Source organism: Rhipicephalus microplus, chromosome 10 (genome assembly GCF_043290135.1).
Source record: "Rhipicephalus microplus isolate Deutch F79 chromosome 10, USDA_Rmic, whole genome shotgun sequence".
NCBI classification, from domain to species: Eukaryota; Metazoa; Arthropoda; class Arachnida; order Ixodida; family Ixodidae; genus Rhipicephalus; species Rhipicephalus microplus.
The window spans coordinates 85,875,179-85,895,317 of record NC_134709.1 but is presented as its reverse complement, the minus strand read 5'-3'; positions in this window follow the sequence as shown (position 1 = coordinate 85,895,317).

Sequence of the window (20,139 nt, the reverse complement as noted above, 5' to 3'; positions counted from 1 at the left end):
CATCTATTCCATCGTTATACTGTTTGTTGAATCATGATATTACATTGAGTTTTTGTATACATGTATGCCAACATTATGTATATTGGGGCAATCATGTTTTCATTGCAACGTAAGGATGTGTTTATTGGTACATAGATGAGCCAAAGTGTAAGTGCCCTTATTACTGAAATGTTATGAAATCTTTGTTTTGTACATAGTGTAAATAATCTTTTTCTAAACGATGGGCACTAATAAAACTATGTCTTGTAAGAATTAAATTATCTTATTCTTCGGGAGGGCTCATTGCTCTCCCATAGTTGAGTTTTTTTACTGGAAATTGTTAAACACTTTTCTAAACAATCAGGAACATGGTGTGTCGTGTTTCGCTATGCATGGGACAGCTAAACGCTGTCCCATAGGAGAACACGCTGTACTTTAGGTCGTCGAATATTTATTCTTGGCATTCCAGGAACTCCTTGTTTACGAGCATTTGTACACGTTTTCCTTTTCTGACTGGGATGACTACCTGCTCTCCCATAGTGAAGTGCCACGTACTCTAAATCATTAACACTTATGCTAAACATACCATGTCCAATTGTTAGCTACGTGCCATGCCGGAATAAGCGTTTTCTAATCGCCATATACATCGCTCCGTTTGGGAGAAACAGGTTGACTAAAAGTGCAGTCAGTGAAAGCTACAAAAGTGTTGTAAACTCTTTTGTGGCAAACACACCTGCAAGGTAACCACCACGCCTAAACAAATCAGAACTTTTGCTAAGTAAGGAAGTTTTCATTATGTTCTCAATTCTCATTCTCCGAAGAAGCCAGGTAGCCGCTCTACTGTGGATGCTGTGGTTCATGACAATTTAGAATTATATAATAATAATATCCGGGGTTGTACATCCCAAAACCACTGTATGATTACCGGAGACACGAGGGCTCCGGAAATTTCGACCTTCTGGTGTTATTTAAAGTGCACTGTCATCGCACAATGCCATGTTGTCGTGTTTTTCACAAAAGCAGCAGTAGTGTGTTCAAAGTGAAACTCTTTATTTGGCTGAACTTATAGTCGGAAAAACAGAAAGTATGATTGAAGCTATCAATGCGTGCTGTACACCGATGTCATTGAACAGAGCGTCGGCCACCGATCAAGTGGTCCGCTGCAACTGGTCAGAGGCAACGTGCGGGAACAATTAGACACGCGTCGTCAAACATTCGAGCGTTATCGCTGGTGGCCAAGTTTGTTCCGGAATAAACTCAGGAGTTCATGTTTGTGCACTCCAGCCGGACAGATGATCCGAAAACTATCTGGAATGGTCTTGGTCATTCAGCCACGGATTGGGCAAGGCAGTATCTGCATGTGGAATACACGGTCAACATAAGGCATAGGAAGAAAGGCATGAGGCAATAACGAGTTCGTAGATAATGTTTATGAAATAGAATAAGCAGCCCTGCAACCTCAATGGACGTTTCAAAATCACATGGCGGTCTATTTGAAAAGCACTCCCGAGACCTGGCTTGGCTCTGTGGTAGAATACCTAATTGCCCCGCAGAATGGTGGGATTCCGTTTATGCTGGCACCCTGACATTTACTCTTTGCATTCGTTGCGGCAACGGCGCTGGTGTCACCATTTCCTTAGCGCTCTCGTGTTAGAGTAACAATGCCTGTTCTCAATGTCTTGGCTAGATGTAAATGGTCAACTACCTGTGGCACATAACCACAGGTGGTATACAGGTTTGAGCCACACGTGTCATGTGGAAATGGTTTGACGAAGCACGCGAAGGAATTGTCAAATTAGTCGCATTATGACCAGTAAGTCTTATTTGTAAAACGTTCTTACCCTCGCACACTAACTTTGACTTACACCCAGTTAAAGTATAGTTCGCGAAGGCACCAAGACCTCGACTCATAGATAGATAGATAGATAGATAAATAGATAGATAGACAGACAGATAGATAGATAGATAGATAGATAGATAGATTCATTGAAAATGCCTGCAGTACGCACAGAAACGTTTCGCAATAAAACAAAAAACACTGAGAGTTGCGTAGCGAGGATCCTGTACACGCTTTACACAGATAAAAGGCGTAAACATGCACTGCAAGTTTGAGATAGTAAATTTGAAGAGTTTCTCAATGATCTGCACGCCCTTTGACAGTTTCTATCTACAACCAATGACCAAACTTTGACTATTTCTATCTACACGTACAACCAATGGGCAAAGTAGATTCGGTTTTCCCTTTCCATTCACCGGGCTTCCGACCTCCCTAAAGGCGTCTTCCTTTGCGTCCTGAAAGCCATACAGTATAGCGTGTATGTGTAGTTGGTGTGCCGGACTAGAAAACAGACGCAACTCACGGCAAGCACAGCGCACGTCACACCTGCCCTTTAGCCCAACCAGCCCATTCAGAGCTAAACACGAGAAGCTTGCTAGTCTGCAACAATTTTAGCGAGGGCGCAACGCACATTATTGGCGGTGACAGGCGGGTCGTAAAAAACGCATCGTACCGTAAAGATTAGTGTTAACATACGTTCAATGTTAGGATCAGTGTTAACATACGCAAACGAACGATACACCTATGGCGCGATGCAACACAGCTGAATGCGGCTTAAGACTGTAAAAAATTGGCACATCCCACGTACAATGGGAATCGGTGATAGGCGAAGCACGAATGAGAAATGTGTTCGTCAGTTTGAAATCAGCTCAACGTTACGAGGTGGAAGTAATGGATACCGTACATGACTTGCGCGTCATGATTGTCATGTTTGGATGTGTCATTTACTTTCGTCATCTATTCACGTCACGTGATAACCAATTTAGTATATGTGGAGCTGGCGAAACGGCGCGAGCACGCTATGAGCATGGTATGTTGTCATGTTCTTACATGACATGCGTGTCAGGATTATCATGTTAGCACCAATGATGTAATTCGTCATCCATTGACGTCAGCTAACACCAAATTTGGTATATGTGGAGCAAGCAAAACGGCTGCGAGCGCATCACGAAGGGTCCAATATACTCCAATGTAGCGTTGACGCGCGCGCACACTGGGCACAGCGACGCTACGTTAGCAAAACGCGAGCACTCTATATAGCCTAACGCCAGGCGCGACCAGCGTCCGTCGGCCCGGCCCGACGGCAACTGGCGCGAAATGTGACATGCTGCATTTCGCGCTGAAGCGTTACCCAGACAACACTGCGCCTCCCATTTTTCGTGATGGAGGGTCCGGACGCGCTGAAACGCGCATGCGTCAAAGCAACGCATACGGTGCGCGCGTCTGCGATTATATGGCAGGACCGGTGCCTGGCGTGGCAACGCTGGCGTGACGCGACAAAATGAACGCCGGTGAGCACGCGCACCATGTCACGTCGAAATGTATTGGCGCCTCGACTGCGGCATGTAGTCCTGTTCTCACATAACACGCATCTCATGATTATCATGTTTACACCAGTCACATACTTTCGTCTGCCACTAGCGTCACGTAATACCAAATTTGGCATGTGTGATGCTATCGAAACGGCCCCGAGTGCATCATCAGTGTGGCATGTAGCCATGTTGTTACATGAAACGCATATTGCGATTTTCCTGTTTGGATTAGTCATTTACCTATGGTGTCCGTTCGCGTCGCGTAATACCGAATTTGGTACATGTGAAGCTAGCTAAACGGCCGCGAGCGCATCATGAGTGCGTCATGTATTCATGTCATGATTCATGTCATGAGTGTGACATGTATTCATGTCCACACGCATGTCTTGATTCCCACGTAAGGGTCTGTCGCTTGTGTTCGCAATGCAGGCATGCCATACCATACCAGTTTTGCAACATGCCATGTGAACCAAACCACCGCAAGTGCTGCAGCACCATGAAATGTGCTGAAGCTCTTCTATCTATCTATCTATCTATCTATCTATCTATCTATCTATCTATCTATCTATCTATCTATCTATCTATCTATCTATCTATCTATCTATCTATCTATCTATCTATCTATCTATCTATCTATCTATCTATCTATCTATCTATCTATCTATCTATCTATCTATCTATCTATCTATCTATCTATTTATCTATCTATCTATCTATCTATCTATCTATCTATCTATCTATCTATCTATCTATCTATCTATCCACCTACGACATTTAGCTCTCCTCGCCGTTTCAATAATAGTATCGATACCAAACTTGGTATAGCATAACATTACTCTATGAAGAGCATATTTGACTATTCATAACATATTCATGTTATGTCGTTCATCAATGTCATGGTTCACATTTCATGGTTCTGCAGACCTTATGGTAGTTTCGTTCACATAGCACGTTCCAAAAGTGGTATGAAATGACATGATTGCATGGCGAACACAAGCGAGAGACCTTTACATGAAAATCATGACGTGCGTGTCATGTAACAACACGACTACATACCACGCTCATGATGGGCTCGTGGCCATTTCGCTAGCGTAACATATACAAAATTTAGTATTACAGTATGTGAATGGATGACGGAGGTATGTGACTGGTGCAAACATAAGAATCATGAGATGCGTGTCATGTAACAACATGTCTACATGCTACACTCATGACGCACTAACGGCACTATCACTAGCTTTACATATGATAACTTCGGCATTACGTCATGTGGTGTGTGACTAGTACAAACATTTTAATCATGAGATGCGTGTCATTTGAGAACATGACTACATGCCCCAGTCAAGACGACCATATATTTCGACGTGACGCGGTGCGCGTGCTCGCCGGCGTTCATTTTGTCGCGTCGCACTGACGCTGCCACGCCAGGCGCCGGTCCTGCCATATACTCGCAGGCGCACGCCGCGCTGTGTCACTATGACGCATGCGCGTTTCAGTGCTTCCGGCGTCCCTCCGTCACGAAAAGAGGGAGACGCAGTGTTGTCTGCGTAACGCATCGACGCAAAATGCAGCACGTCGCATTTCACCTTGGTTGCTGTCCAGCCGCGCCGACGAACGCCGTCGCGCCTGGCGTCAGAATATAGAGTGCTCGCGTTTCGCTAATAGCATCGCTGTGCCCAGCGTGCTTGTGCGTCAAGGCTACATTGGAGTATATTGGGCCCTTCATGATGCGCTCGCGGCCGTTTTCCTAGCTCCACATACACCAAATTGGGTGTTACGTGACGTCAATGGATGACAAAGTATATGACTGGTGAACTTGATAATCCTGACACTCGTGTCATATAAGAACATGACAACACACCTCGCTCATAGTGTGCTCACGGCCGTTTCGCTAGCTCCGCATATACTAAATTTGGTATCTCGTGACCTGAATAGATGACGAAGGTAAATGACACATCCAAACATGATAATCATGACACGGAAGTCATATACGGCATCATTTAACTTTGCGTCGTAACGTGGTGCTGATATTAAAGTGATATATAACCATTTCTCATTCGCGCTTCGCAATTCATCGATTCCCACTGTATGTGGGATCTGCCCTTTTTTTGTTGCAAATTGGCGAATCACCCACTACGCGTCCCGTAAGGCAACATGCACACCAACGCAGCTGCACGCTTTGACGGATTATATTGCTAGCAATGATTAATGATGCCCCAGAACTTAGTTATGGCTGCGAGACACGCCATAGTGAAGGTGCTTCCGAATATTTAACTTTTGGGGTGATCTAAAGTCCATGAAAATTGATGTGCGTCCATTGTCTCGAATTTCGCGTGCGCCCATCAAAATGCCACCTACATGGCCGGAAATATGCACCGCGTTCACGCCATTACAGCAGTGATACACGGTAATCACTACGTTTCAAACAATCACGGAAATTCAGAAAAAATAATTTCTTTGAACCAGTCGAGTGGCTTCTGCGATTTTCGTAGTCCTGTACCGATGAGAGGTATTGAATAGGGGTACACATTAAGGAATAACTAACTATTATGGATGCTGAATGCGCTATGATTCGCTCAAATATATCACGTTCTAGACCTAAATCTCAATAGGTGTTCCTCTCCCTTCCTCCCGTAGCCTGGGCATTGAGAGAGGGCGCTCACTGCACGCTGATCTACCACCCCCCACCCAATACTTATGCCAATAGTCTCAAGGCCTATTCGACGACTGCGCAACAGACGGAGATGTGACCGGTTTGCTGTAGTCTCAAGAAACATCATACAGCGATAGCCAAGTAACACTATTTTAATTGGCTACTTAGTGATATCTATATGCAAAAACATCCGATACGACGAGAACAGTCCCAGGCACAGCTGTCGCTTGGCCTCGTCGTCCCCGTCGTCCTTGCAGCAATGACCGCCAGATGAAGAGGCCACCCAAAGCCAGCTCACCGTTCGAAAACAATCGCGGGACTAGACGCCGGGTGTCGCAGGAACTTGCCGCCGACAACGTCGCCGTCTGGCTGCCTTCTCGCAGAGGCCGCAAGCAGCTGTCATCGTCTTCGTAGTCGTCGTCTTCTGGGGGCCGGATGACGATGAATCCTAGCAGAGAACAGTCCAGCCCACGAAGTCCAAGACGCCTGTCCGCCCACATTGTCGACAGACAAAGCAGGCACGCTTGTCTTTCTGAAGGTCACCATCCTCCGGCCAGGCTTTTTCCGATGGCGAACTCTTCGCGCGTTTTCCACACGACGACAGCGGTTAAATCGGCGAAAGCCTTCGGCTTCAGTAGCCGTGAGACGCAAGAGCGTCCCCCTTCGAGCGACGTCTTCGAGAGTCGCTGGTGCCCCGAACAATTCCTTGTCCGAAGGCCCGACGCTACAGCCTGATGATTGCGGTGCAGCCGAATATTTCGTTTGTCACTCGGCATTCTCTTCGAAGTAGTCTTCGTCGCAGGTCCTTCTCGACGTCGGTGCACCGAAGGCTTGGTCGGCTCTTCAAATCGTCACGCTGTCGTTTACCTTGATCAGCTGTCCATTGCGTCGCGAGAAGGGCGAAGATTTCTGGGAGGTTTGCTCGCGTGCTGGACCGTGATGACGCCGGCAGAAAAGTGTCGGAACCTTGGTTGGTCGGGATGCAACCAGAGAAAGAAGAGCTAGATTTGCGGGCTTCTTCCTGTTCCTCCGGACCTCGCGGCGCGTTGGCGCAGTGACGATTGGCATGTCGCGGTCCTGGTGGTCGCGACTTCGATGGAGCGTGGGTGAGATCTTCGGTGGGGTTGGTACTGGCAGGCAGATTCTGAAGGCGGGCGTCGTGGAACGATTTGGCCGCGAGCACGAGGACGCGGAGCTCGAGCGCCATCGTGAATCGCGAGATTCGGGTAGCGAATGGCAGCCGGGGCCGTGCCGGAGCATAAAGCAAGAGCGCATGCAGGCACGCTCGTGGCAGCTGTCGATGATTGCGAACAGCCTTCTCTTCTTAGTTCATGCTTGCTCTGTTCCGAACGCTTTCGCAACGGAGCAACGACGAACTAAGGGAATTAGGGGATCCTTAACCCGTATATGCCGAAACTTAGGAAAATTAACCAAACTAATTAATTTCCCTAAAATTATTGCTTCTAATACATCAGAAAAGAAAGTTAGGCTTTTATTAAAAAAACACTCTTTCAAACAATGCTTTTGAAGTCGTCTTATATGTAGGACGCCAATGTTCGACACACCACGAACAAAAATAGTTAGCAGCTATCACTGTCATATAAAATTTACTGCACTTCCAATAACTGACGCACATTCAACAAATACATCAGCAGCATCGAGAACAATTTGACTCTATATTACTTTTTTCTTCGCAGTATGTCGTTCAGCTACATGCACGCGAAATAGCGATTTTGTGACTGCAAGCACGTTGCTATTTGTTGCTCCGCGATCACCTACATAGATTTGCATATGACGAGGACAGGGCATCATAAACACACCTTAGGTGGCGCTACCTTTTTTACAGAAGAAATGTTCGAGTCACACTGAAAAGTTTTACGTCCTACATGTAGGACACTGGGCATACATTGGTTAAGCTTCACCATTAAGAGTTGAACGCGATGGCGATAACCTGTCCCTAGTGCATACTTCGAATACTTAGTGCATGACTTCTTTTTGAACTTGTATGCACCCACTATACGTGTATTTAGGGAATAGGCACACTAGCATGTGTTCTTTTCGTTGTGGGTGATCGGCTTTAAACCATGAAGTCATTAGGATAACCACATGTTCTGACGCCCGATAGTAATGTAAGTTTGTAGCAAGCGTAAATATTGCAATATTTCACGTTGCATTGTGATGAATGCATACGCGTGTTTGTACAGCATGAAAGTTACTTGCACTGCATTTCCATTCAGAAGACGTTATTTCCTCTCTATATTCACAAGCAGGAGCGTGGCTTTGTTTTTTTTCCTTCATGGTAAATATTAAAACATGTGTTACAATGAACATAGCAATATATGAAAGATCGTAGTATGAAACACATTGGCACAAAGGAGCTTCTAAGCATTTGGTTGCACAAATTTCACCTCAAGCGCCAGAGGTAAAACTACATTTTTACGAATCAAGAACAATGTAGGCTCCAGGAGACGCCACCCGAATATGTGACGTCATGATGTTTGCTGGGCCAATTTTGGTAGTCACTTAGAACAGGTAATTTTACTAATTATTTTGTTTGGGTCTTTCTCGGCTGTTTCGGTCACAAAGAACATAATGATTTTTGCTGGCAACCAGCGAAGACACCGCCAACACCAGGGAACGAGCTCCTAAACGTTATCGCGTAAATACTACATATCCTGGCGCGAGTATTTCTTCTTATATAACTTCAGAGTAATTTTGTGTTGCCGGAGTTCCTTAACGTGAACCAAAATTTATGTTCACGTGTATTCTGGAATTTCTCGAGCCCATCAAAATGCGTCCACAGCGGACAGTAATCGAGGTGTCTTCGGGCATTTTCCACGTGGTGTGGGCATGCCAATCAACCCCGGACCTTTCCCCCAAAACCACACTCCGTCCGGGAAGACTGGGAAATGGCCCTGCTCGGCTGCTCCGACCTAGCAAGCCAGAAGGCCTTGGTCGACAGAGCCCGAGTTGCGGCGGTTGCCAATGGCCTCATCAAATGAGGTGCCCAACTAGGAATCGTAAGGGCTGACCTCTTCTGGCCCTTCTCAAACTTACTAGTATTGGACCAGCGATAAAAGTTTTCCTAGCAAGCAAGCAAACCCTTATGCTCGCAAGTTTCTCATTAATACATGTCAGCTGCCAAGCGACCACGTCGTTCATCAGTGTTAAGGCACTGGCGCCACAATAACCAGCAAGACGCAGAAGAGCGTTACTGAACAGCACTGTCCGTATTATTCTTTGCGTCTTGTTAGGTTATTGTTAAATTCGAAGCATTTTTAGCGTACTGCAAGCACTATTGGTGTCTATCTATCTATCTATCTATCTATCTATCTATCTATCTATCTATCTATCTATCTATCTATCTATCTATCTATCTATCTATCTATCTATCTATCTATCTATCTATCTATCTATCTATCTATCTATCTATCTATCTATCTATCTATCTATCTATCTATCTATCTATCTATCTATCTATCTATCTATCTATCTTATCTATCTCTCTATCTATCTATCTATCTATCTATCTATCTATCTATCTATCATCTATCAGCTTACCTCTGGGTGCTCTCGTGATCACACTCTTAACTTGGCTTCAACCAAAATTAGTATGGGAGGGTAAGATGGTTTCACGAATGTGACGCGCTGGTCAAAACATGAATCATGTGAAAATGTTGTCACGTACGTCATCGAATGCTTCGCGCCAGACATTGGCACATACCCGGGGGCGGGTATGTGCGATTGGTAAGTGGGTATGTGCCACAAGTGATTGACACTTAGTATCTACCCAGGAATGACGAGAACACGTGTGGGCAATTTTAACGTGTGAACATTAGGAAAAAGCTCACATTAGCATCGTTGACCCTACAAATGCAAAGAATAGATGTCAGGGTCCCATCAGCAATTGAACCCAATCGTTTTGTGTAGCAGTCAGCATTCTACCACAGAGCCACGCCATTTCTCGCAACTACTCTTAAGTAAACCCTAATGTTTGAATGTTTGTGAAACGTCCATTTGATGGCTTTGACGGCTATCCAATTTTTCAAACATTAAATACGTACTCCTATGATGCAGCTGTCCCGTTAGCTGAACGTAAATTTTCGGTAGGTGTCATGCATTAAAGTTGATTTAGTTATCAGTGTCCACGGGCTACTATTCTCGCGAGCACCAGTGCATCATATTAGTTTATCGCTTTTGGTGTTGCTGCCACTATTGCTGCTGTTGGCATCATTGCGCAAGTGCAAAGAACTGGTTGTATAAATATCTGTGACTGTTCAACATATGTCTGTGCGAGCAACATTTGTACATACATTTAGCCTCTTTTCTTAATGTGTGCCTAACACGGTCACCTTCCCAGCGCATGCTTCGCATAACGTCGATTCGCAAAGTACGTGGAATATGCCATATTTGTTATTATTATTTTTATTATTATTATTATTATTATTATTATTATTCACTTTATTATTTTTATAGGTTCGTTCTGTGATACCTATAATACTATGAAATGCCGAACAAGCATCTTTCGCCTAACTTAGGTCGGAATAGGCTACACCTTTGGGGGTAGAGATGCACCTACTCAACACTTGGCGGTATGAAATATTAACTAGCATGATGGGAACGTTTACTGAAGTTACTGCGTAAGAGTATTTATTGGTATATGCACGTTAGTGCTGAAATAAATTATTATTACGAATGTTAATTCCGAAATGTTGCGGAATCTGACTTTATTGTTTACTGTGTGTGAATGGCCGCTCAACCACAGCGCTATAGACGGAGCAGCTGGCTTTTGTTGGCCTCGACAAATAATATACACAATGTTAGACAAACACCGCTAAATTTAATATGTTACGAGACGAATTCTATGTACAAAAATATATAGTCCGGCGTGCAGTTGCCGCAACGCAGCGGCAGCTTTGCCTCGTCATCCACGCTGAAGTCGCAGAAATGGCCGCCGGATGAAGAGGCCCGCGCCAGCCTGTACACCATGGGACAGACATCCCGAACAGGCCAACAGGTGTCACCGGAACCTGTCATAGGTGATTTGGACGTTTGCGTCCTTGGCGAAGCTACGCCGCTGCTCTCGTCTTCGTCGTCGTCTTCCGGGAACCGTTAGTCGCCTCGTAGTCCTTACTGCCGGTCTATCAAGGATTCCAATGCGCTTTCAAGCAAGAGCCAGACTCAAGACGAACCAAGAATGCGTGTTTTCCAGCTGATGAACAACCTCCGGCCAGGCTTCCTTCCGAAGACGAACACTGCCGGCCTTCTGGGCACAAAGACGGCGGTGGAATCCGTGACAGGCTCCTGCTCCAGCTTCCGTTCAACACAAGGGCGTCCCCCTTCCAGTGACGACTTCGAGAGTGATTGTCCTGAGCATTTCCTTGTCTGAAGGCCCGACAGATGCTGCCCGATGACGGTGGCGAAGTCGTGTGTCCCGTTTGTCGTTCGGCGTCTACCCGAATTCATCGTCTTCGGAGGTCCACCTCGACGCCTGGACACTGAAGGCTTGACCCGGTCTTCAGAATCGTCGCGCTGTCGCTTACTTTCATCAGCTTCCTGATGCGTCGCGAGAATAGCGGAGAATTCTAGGATGTTTGCTTCCGTGCTGGACGGTGATGACACCGATTGCGAAGTGTCGGGACCTCGGCTGCTCGTGCTGCGACCCGAGAATGAAGACTTCGAGTCAGACTTCCTTCTCGCCCTGCTCGCCTTGCGGCGTGTTGGAGCAGCGACGGTTGCCGTGTCACAGCCTCGGAAGTCGGGTCTTCGATAGAGCGCAGTTGAGGGCTTCGCTGGGGCTGGTACTAGCAGCCAGATTGGGAACTCGGGCGTCCTAGAACAGTTTGACCACGAGCACCGGGACGTACAGCTCGAGCTCAACCGTGCGTCGTAGTATTTGGCAGCGAATGGCATTCGGGGCTGTGCCAGTGCTACGCCAGTGCGTGGAGCACGAGGGCAGGCACGCACGTTCGCGGCAGCTGCCGATAACAACCCAAGGCTTTCTCTTCTTCATCGACAAAAAGCGGCGCGTCCTCGGTTGCTCCATTCCGGACATATTAAAAAAGCAGCCGGATGCTGTTCACCTGGCCAATGCGTATAAAGATTGTAATCAATCCAATATCTCGCCCGCAGTTTTTTTTCACGTTCCGTCACGTAATTTCGCGTTGGCAAAAGCTTGCCGCGACCATCTTTGTCCGATTAATCACTTCTTGTTGAAGAGGCTAGACAGTTGACGACAGGGGTGAATCCCACGCCGTCAGGGACGAAGCTGGTAGTATTGTTTTCTGTAATGGGTTCCCCTCGCATTCCCAAGAAATGTGGTTTTAGGTAGCCTTCACGTGACCCCCATGTTGGGAGTTCAGTTGAACGTTGCGGGTGAATTTCTGACATCCGATGAGCGCTTGAAAAAGAATATGTTTGAATTTGCCTCCACAGCTTAGCCCGTTTCCTTGTGAGGTTTGTATGTGGGGCCACGTATGTGTTGCTGTTCTATCGGTAATAAGCTGTCATTTCGTTCCATGTGGTGATTCCTCCTAGAAAGAAGTCCAGGCTTGAGTGGTCCACCTCCTTGTTGATTAAACTTCAGGCTACACTGGCGCCCGCCTCATTACCTGGAGTCCGAGCTTAGTCGGCTCCCATACAAGTTGTATATTAATGTTTCGTTTGCTATTTTCGATCATGTAACCGCGATTGGCCTAAGACAGCCCATTACATTTGTGAGAGCCATCTTAGAATCACTCAAGATTTAATTTGACGTCGTAATTCAGGTGATAGGGTAAAAGCCTAGCAAAGCCAAGAGCAGCTGCAGGTGCCCAACAGCGCTGCATGGTGTGGCGAAGCCTTCTGTCACGCTGTTGTATCTGCGCTAACACTTTTATTGTTGTTTATTTATTCATTCATTTATTTGCTAATACGCTTTGAATATTTATAGCCAACGCGTGCTCCCGTTTAACTGTTTGGTGTCGGCGAGAAGCGTCTTTGGTTGTGAGTGAAAAATCGTCACCCCGCAGTCCGTGACCGAAAGATAAAAAGATGCAAACAAAATAAATGTTAAAAATTTCCGAGTCTCGGTGAGCATCGAAACCAGACCGTTTGCGTGGTAAGAAGGTGTACTTCCACAAAGCCATGCATCTTTTTGGAAATACAGTTAAAACAACTTTTTCTGCTTTGGAATACAGTGAAAATATCATTCGTACTTTGCAATCACACTAGTTCTGTGTACACGCTTCGCAACGCATGTATTATCGCAGTATTATGGCGTGGCACAAGCGTACATTTCCATCAAATGTTAGAACATGATGATGATGATGATGATTATGATGATGATGATGATCTCTATGAATAGCTCACACCCAGTCTGGGCGCGCATGTTAATGCACATAATCCCTGAATACCACGTAGTGGGTGCATAGCAAGTCCGAAAAGATTTCACGCCCATAGTTACTCTTGGTTTAAAGCACGCTACCCCTTATACAGAATGCAGCAATTTGCGAAATCTTCACTGACATAAGCCACTTTCAACTGCATCAATTACATTGCAGTACTCCGCAATTTAAACTTCTTCAGAAACATCGTACTAAAATAAACTACGCACCAAGTGGTTGAAGAACGCCCTACAGGAACAGGATATCGCTGTCACATTCAACTCCAAAGGTCAAGCTTAAAAGTCCCCCAATTTTACATGTGTTGACGCGCCTCCTGCCGCTTTAAAAGGCGGATGAGCATTGCCTTCTCGAAATTCTTTGACGTGCACCTGAATCTATTTGCCTGAAATTCTGGAATTTCACGCAACAGGGAATCATGCCTAGGCGCTCCAGAGTTTAGTAGTGAAACTTCTCAGCCACTAAGCGACCACTGCGTTCAACGGTATTGCGTTCCAGACGCATTAACAAAGAGGGCGCAGAATGGTGCCACCAAACAACTCTCCTGCGTCTCCTTGTGAGCTATGCACTACCAACCAGCATGCCAGAAGATTTGAAGTTACCACGTACGATTACCAATTCACGTTTTTTTTGCGTGACCTACACACAGACGGGAAGAAACAGACACCGCGGATCCAAAATTTCGTTAATCTCGCAGATAAAATCGCATTTTGTTGTTATCAATCACTTGTGAGTTTGCGCTCGTGGTGTCTGTTTCTTTTCATCCCTGTGTATGTTGCACGCAAAATAGCCCTCAATCAGTTCCAACTCACCCAACTTTCAGTACTCTTGCAACGTTACCGTATGTTATCTGAATGTCAATTGTAAATTTTAATTATTGTGAACAGATTGTTCATTTGTAACGTCACTGTACGTTACTATGTGTTTATTGTCGCTCAACTACGGCGCGATGGATGGTGAAGATGCAGTTTGGGGGTCTTCAAGAAATACGCGTAATGACAAATAAACTACGCTAAGTTTAATGGGTTACCGAATGTTATCTGAATGTCAATTCTGAATTTTACTAAATGTGAACTGATTGTTCATTCGCAACGTCACAGTACGTTACTATGTATTTACGGTCGCTCAACTACAGCGCGATGGATGGAGCAACTGCAGTTTCGCGGTCTTCAAAAAATACACGTAACGACAAATAAACTATGCCAAGTTTATTGGTTTAAGGATCAAAATATATAAAGAAAAATGTACAGTCTGACGCGCGGTGGCCCCGACGCCGCTATGCTTGGCCTCGTCATCCACGTCGGGTTCGCCGAAACGGACGCCGGATGACGAAACCCGCGCCATCCAGTAGACCGTAGGACAGCCACCGCGAACTGAGTAACCGGTGTCGCCGAAACCTGTCGAGGTGACCTGGACGTCTGCGTCATTCACGTGGCTAAGCCGCGTCCTTCTTATCCATGTCATCGTCGCCGTCGTCTTCGTCATCAGCGCACTGTACGTCGTCACTATGTCCTCGCTGCCTGTCTATCAAGCATTAAGATGCTCTTACGCTCAAGAGTTTAACCGAGGTGGACCAGGCACGCAGGTGTTCCGGCACATGGAAAGCCGTCGGCCAGGCTTCCTTCCGACGGCGCCTTCTTCACGCGACGACAGCAGTGGAGTCAGCAACAACCTTCTGTTCCAGCGCCCGTTCAACACAAGTGCATCCCCCTTACAGCGACAATTTTGAAAGTGACTCCCCCGAAAACGTCCTTGTCCAAGGGCCCGATGCTACTGCCCGATGACGTTAGTGCAGCCGAGTACCACAATTTTCACTGAGCGTTCTTCCCGGAGTCATTATCGTCGTCACCGGAGGTCCACCTCAAAGCCGGCACACCGAAGGCTTGGTCCATGAATGCTTGGTCGTGTCTTCAGAATCGTCACACTGAGCCTTATCTTCAGCTTCTTGATGCATCGGGAGAAAGGCGCAGAGTTCTGGTATGTTTGCTTGCGTGCTGGACAGTGATGACGCCAGTGGCGAAATGTCGGGGCCTGGATTGTTCGTAATGCAATCCGAGAATGAAAACTTCGAGTGGGACTTCTTCTTCTTTCTTCTCGCCTTGTGACACGTTGGTGCAGTGACGGATGTCATGTCTCAGTTCTGGAGTTCGAGACTTCGATTGAGCGCCGCCGAGGGATTCGGTCGGGCTGGTACTGGCAGTCAGATTCCGAAGGCGGGCGTCATGGATTGGTTTCGCCGCGAGCACCATGACGTAGAGCTTGAGCACGACCGAACTTCGCAAGATTCGAGTAGCGAATGGAAGTCGGGACCATGCCGGCGTTGCAAGGAGCACGAGGGCACGCAAGCACGCTGGTGGCAGCTGCCGATGACGGCGAACGGCTTTCTTTTCGTCGAGAAATTGCGGCATGTTCTTGGTTGCTCCGTTCTGGATGCCCTAAAAGAGCAGCTTGCTTTTGTTATTTCGGCTGATGCGCACCGAAATATTGTAACCACTCCAACATCTTGCCCTCAGTTCATTAATTCGCATTATTTAGTGGTCACGTTCACTCAATTGAACAGCAACACAGCACAGTGTATTGCGCATCGATGACACTAATGAAGGGGAGGGTTTGTACAAAGGCAACCTAATTCCTGACAAAGTGCCGTGACCAGTCACTGTCAATACAGCGCACAAGGAGCTAAGTGACGTAAGTCACGTATGTAAAAAAGTTCTAAACAAAGAAGAAGTCTAGGTTACAGAACATTCTTACCAATTTATAAAAGATCGTTGGAAGAACGTTCATGCTTCCAGACCTGTCTGCAAAAATCACTTTATAACGAAATAGTGTATTGTAACATTCTTCTTTGATTGCCACAGAACAAGGAATCTGTGGAAACACCCAGACTTGGTGGATAGCAAAGATACAGGAAGAAGAACCAGGGAGCAAGAGACAGACTAAGTAAGCTCTGGTTAGTCAAACGCACAGTGCCGCGTTCAGCCTGCATTTCAGCACACCCGCAGAAAGCACCGAGATAAAGGATGGGTAATAAATCGCTTAGCCTTCGCAGTTATACAGCCACCTTGACTAACTGTCCATTAAATTTCTTTTTGATATACTCGGTATATGCCAAACTGCGCGGTAAAATTGCTCGAGTTTCCAAAAATGCGTTGAATACACAAATTGTCTGAGAACTTGAGTGTTAAAGCGCCTTGTCCGGCCACCACCGCCTGACAAGGCGCGAGCATAAAGCACTTGGCGAGCAAACTCCTGAAGAAGTGTGGGAGGTTGCGTAATCGAAAATACGCTCAACATCCTCCGACATCTGCGAACCGCCAGCGGTAATTGGTATAATTAAATAGCTCGTCGTTATTACGCCGAACGCACGCGTGGCGCGTGGTTCAGTTGTCTGACGCAGAGCGCTGCGGAGCGAGCGGTCGCTGGTTCGAATCCAGTGTTGGTTGAGCAAGGCAACAGGCACACCAACGCAGCTGAATATGATTAGTAATGCCGGAGAGATCTTTAGTGGATGAACAGTATATTAGTAAGGCAGCTAAAAAATTGGAGCACTCTTCAGTTTCGCTTTCAAGAGCAGATCGCGAAAGCTTAATTTGGGTTTCGCGCCCATAGCCTTCGAACCTGCCGGCTTGTTTGAGTTCTCGTTGCATGCCTTAACTGTGCCCGTAAAGAACGAATTACTGTGCGCGTAATATTAACCGTTTGAAAGTATTATTTAATGCATGTTTCATGCAGAATTGTTAAGTGCCTACTACGACATAATTATTGATTTTGCGAATCACCAAAGGGTGTTCTGTGGTTGATCTACGTCGTGGGGGGTAATCTACGTAATGACGTAGATCACCGCCTTATTTACGACGCTTTACCGAAAATTGAGGCAATCAAAGTTTTACTTGGTGTTTTCTCGGACACCTGGCTAAATTTATTGTCAACAGTGACCTACATAAAGTTACCAATATTACAACCAAATACACTGAGTTTTCAGTGTCGGTTAGTTTTCCCCTCCTCACTTAGACGGGCTTCAAGTGTCGGCGGGCGTTGATGCCCGATTTTGCCACTTTTCGTTCCAACTGAGCTCGCGACTCATATAATTTGACCAAGGTAAATGAAATGTATAAATATATCGCCGTTATTACGCCGACGCAAGCATGCCGCCTGGTTAAGTTGTCCAGCATTGCCAAGTCATCTAGCATTGTCAAGGGACGCCATCTTCGCTGGCAGAAGCGCTATACATATCGGCCATTGCATCCGTTGTTGCTAATATACATATTGCTGTTAGTATTGTTATGGAACAGTAAGCATGTGAGTGTTAAAAGATGTCCTCGAATATTTGTACATATTTTAGCATCATTTCGTAACGTGTTGCCTAATAAAAAAATAACAGCATGTCCAAGGAGTGAATGATGATGAGTGGGGTGAAGCTCTGGAGGGTGTCACTGCTAAATCATGAATCATCCGCGAATATCACCCACTACATCATCAAAGATGTGACAAACACTGTATATATTTATACAAGAAACTTTATTACTCGTAAGTGGTAGCTATACGTCGCTTTCGTTCCCTTATCATTATAACAGCTTTATAGTCGGTGAAGTGGTGGATCGGTGATTGGGCGTAGTGAAATGTTTGCAAGGAAGAAGTAGTGGGCAGTTTGCAAAAGTGGAACTATAGGTGGTCACGTACGAACAAGGAATGGACACAATGACAGAATCTATGGTTGTATAACACGCACCTGGATGCAAGTACACGACCATCTGGCATTTCATATTGGCTACTTGTATACAAATATTGCTTTATGGTCGGTGAAGTGGTGGATTAGTGATCGGGCGAAGTGGGATGTTTGCAAGAACAAAGTAGTAGGCAGTTGAAAAAGCTGAAACTATAGGAAATCACACACATATATACAAAGGATGGACAAACCCACGCTATTTGGAGCTTCACATGTAAAAAATATAACACAGTCACTTTCTCTACGCATACTTTGCATAACACCGATTTCCCAAAGTATGTGGGATCTGCCAAATGTTTTCAATGTAAATTCTAAATTCCAGTATGATTCTGATTTTACAGAATGTCAAATGAATGTTGTTGGCAACATTACTCTGTAATACTATACGTTAAAGGCCACTCAACCACTATGTGATAGACCGAGAGGATCCCGTTTTGCCGGCTTCAGGAAAAAGTACACATAACGCGATAGACAAACTACGCCAAGTTTAATAGGTTACGGCACGAAATATATATATATATATATATATATATATATATATATATATATATATATATATATATATATATATATATATATATATATATATATATATATATATATATATATATATTCAGCAATATACGGTCAGACGCTCAGTGGCCCCGACGCAGCTGTGCTTGGCCTCGTAATCTACGCTGGAGTCACGGAAATGCCCGCTGGATGAAGGGGACCACAGCAGCCCGTCCACCAAAGGACAGCCACACCGAACTGGTCCACCGGTGTCGCTGAATCCTGTCGTAGGCGACCTGGGTGTCTGCGTCCTTGTCGAGGCTAAGCCGCTTCCTTCATCTTCCTTGTCGTCGTCGTTGTCGCCTTCCGCGACCCGTAATTAATCCCCAAGTCCTTCCCGCCAGTCCATCGAGAATTCCACTGCTCTTTCAAGCTCGAGTCGGACACATGCAGGCGCATGGAGCACGAGGGCACGCACGCACGCGCGCTCGTGGCCAGTGCCGATAACCGCGATCGGCTTTCTCTTCTTCGTCGACAGGTGGCAGCAGGTTCTTTCTTGCTCCGTTTCGGACACCTAATAGGAGCAGCTGGCTGCTGTTCTTCTGGAAGATGCGTCAGAAGGATTCTAATCAGTCCAATACCTTGCCCACACTTCGTTATTTCGCGTACGTTGTTACAGATAGAAACCACTTTAAAATTGCCACAATGACGTCACAGAACTCATCTTCAGGGCATAGGGGTAGTCGGAAAAAGCTTGCCATGACCATTTCGGCTCAATTAATCACTTCTTCCCGAAAATGGTGTTACGTTGACGACGAGCCGCAATGTCGGCTGTTTGATCGACTGTCTTCAGGGTAAATTTTAGACGGGCGATGGTGGCTGTGAAAAGAATGTGTTTGATTCGCCTCCAAATCGTTGCCCGTTTCCTTGCAAATTATGTAAACAGGGCGGCCTATGTCTTGAGATTCTCCGTTTAATAATAAGCTGTAATTTTATTGTTCTATGTGATCCCATCTGGCGAAAAGTCCGGTGTTCAGTAGTCCACATCCCTGTTTCATAAACCTCAGGCTACATGGTGGACCGCCCCCTCACCAGCATTCCTCATGTAAAAGGGCGCCCATGTAAGTTGTATCTGATTGCTGCTTTCTTATTTTCGATGTTGCCAGCCACGATAGACCTAACACAACCCATTACGAAGTTCGTGAGCCTCTTTTGAAATCACTCAAGATAAAATTAGTTGCCGGAATTGAGGTTAAGGTAATAAACGCCTAGCCAAGCCAGAAGCAGCCAGATGCCTAGCAGCGCTGGTGTAAACAAGCCTTGTGCCACTTAATGCTAAATACGCTAACTTTTTATTTTATTTATTGATTTATTTTTGCTAACACATTTGTGAGTATTTAGAGCCAGTACGGACTCCGTTTAGGTGCTTGCCGTTCGCGTAGGCGTCGTTGATTGTGAACGCAAAATCATTGTTTTGTCCTTGACAAAAAATTGAGAAATGTAAATAAAAGTAATGTTAAAAAATTCCGAGTCCCAGT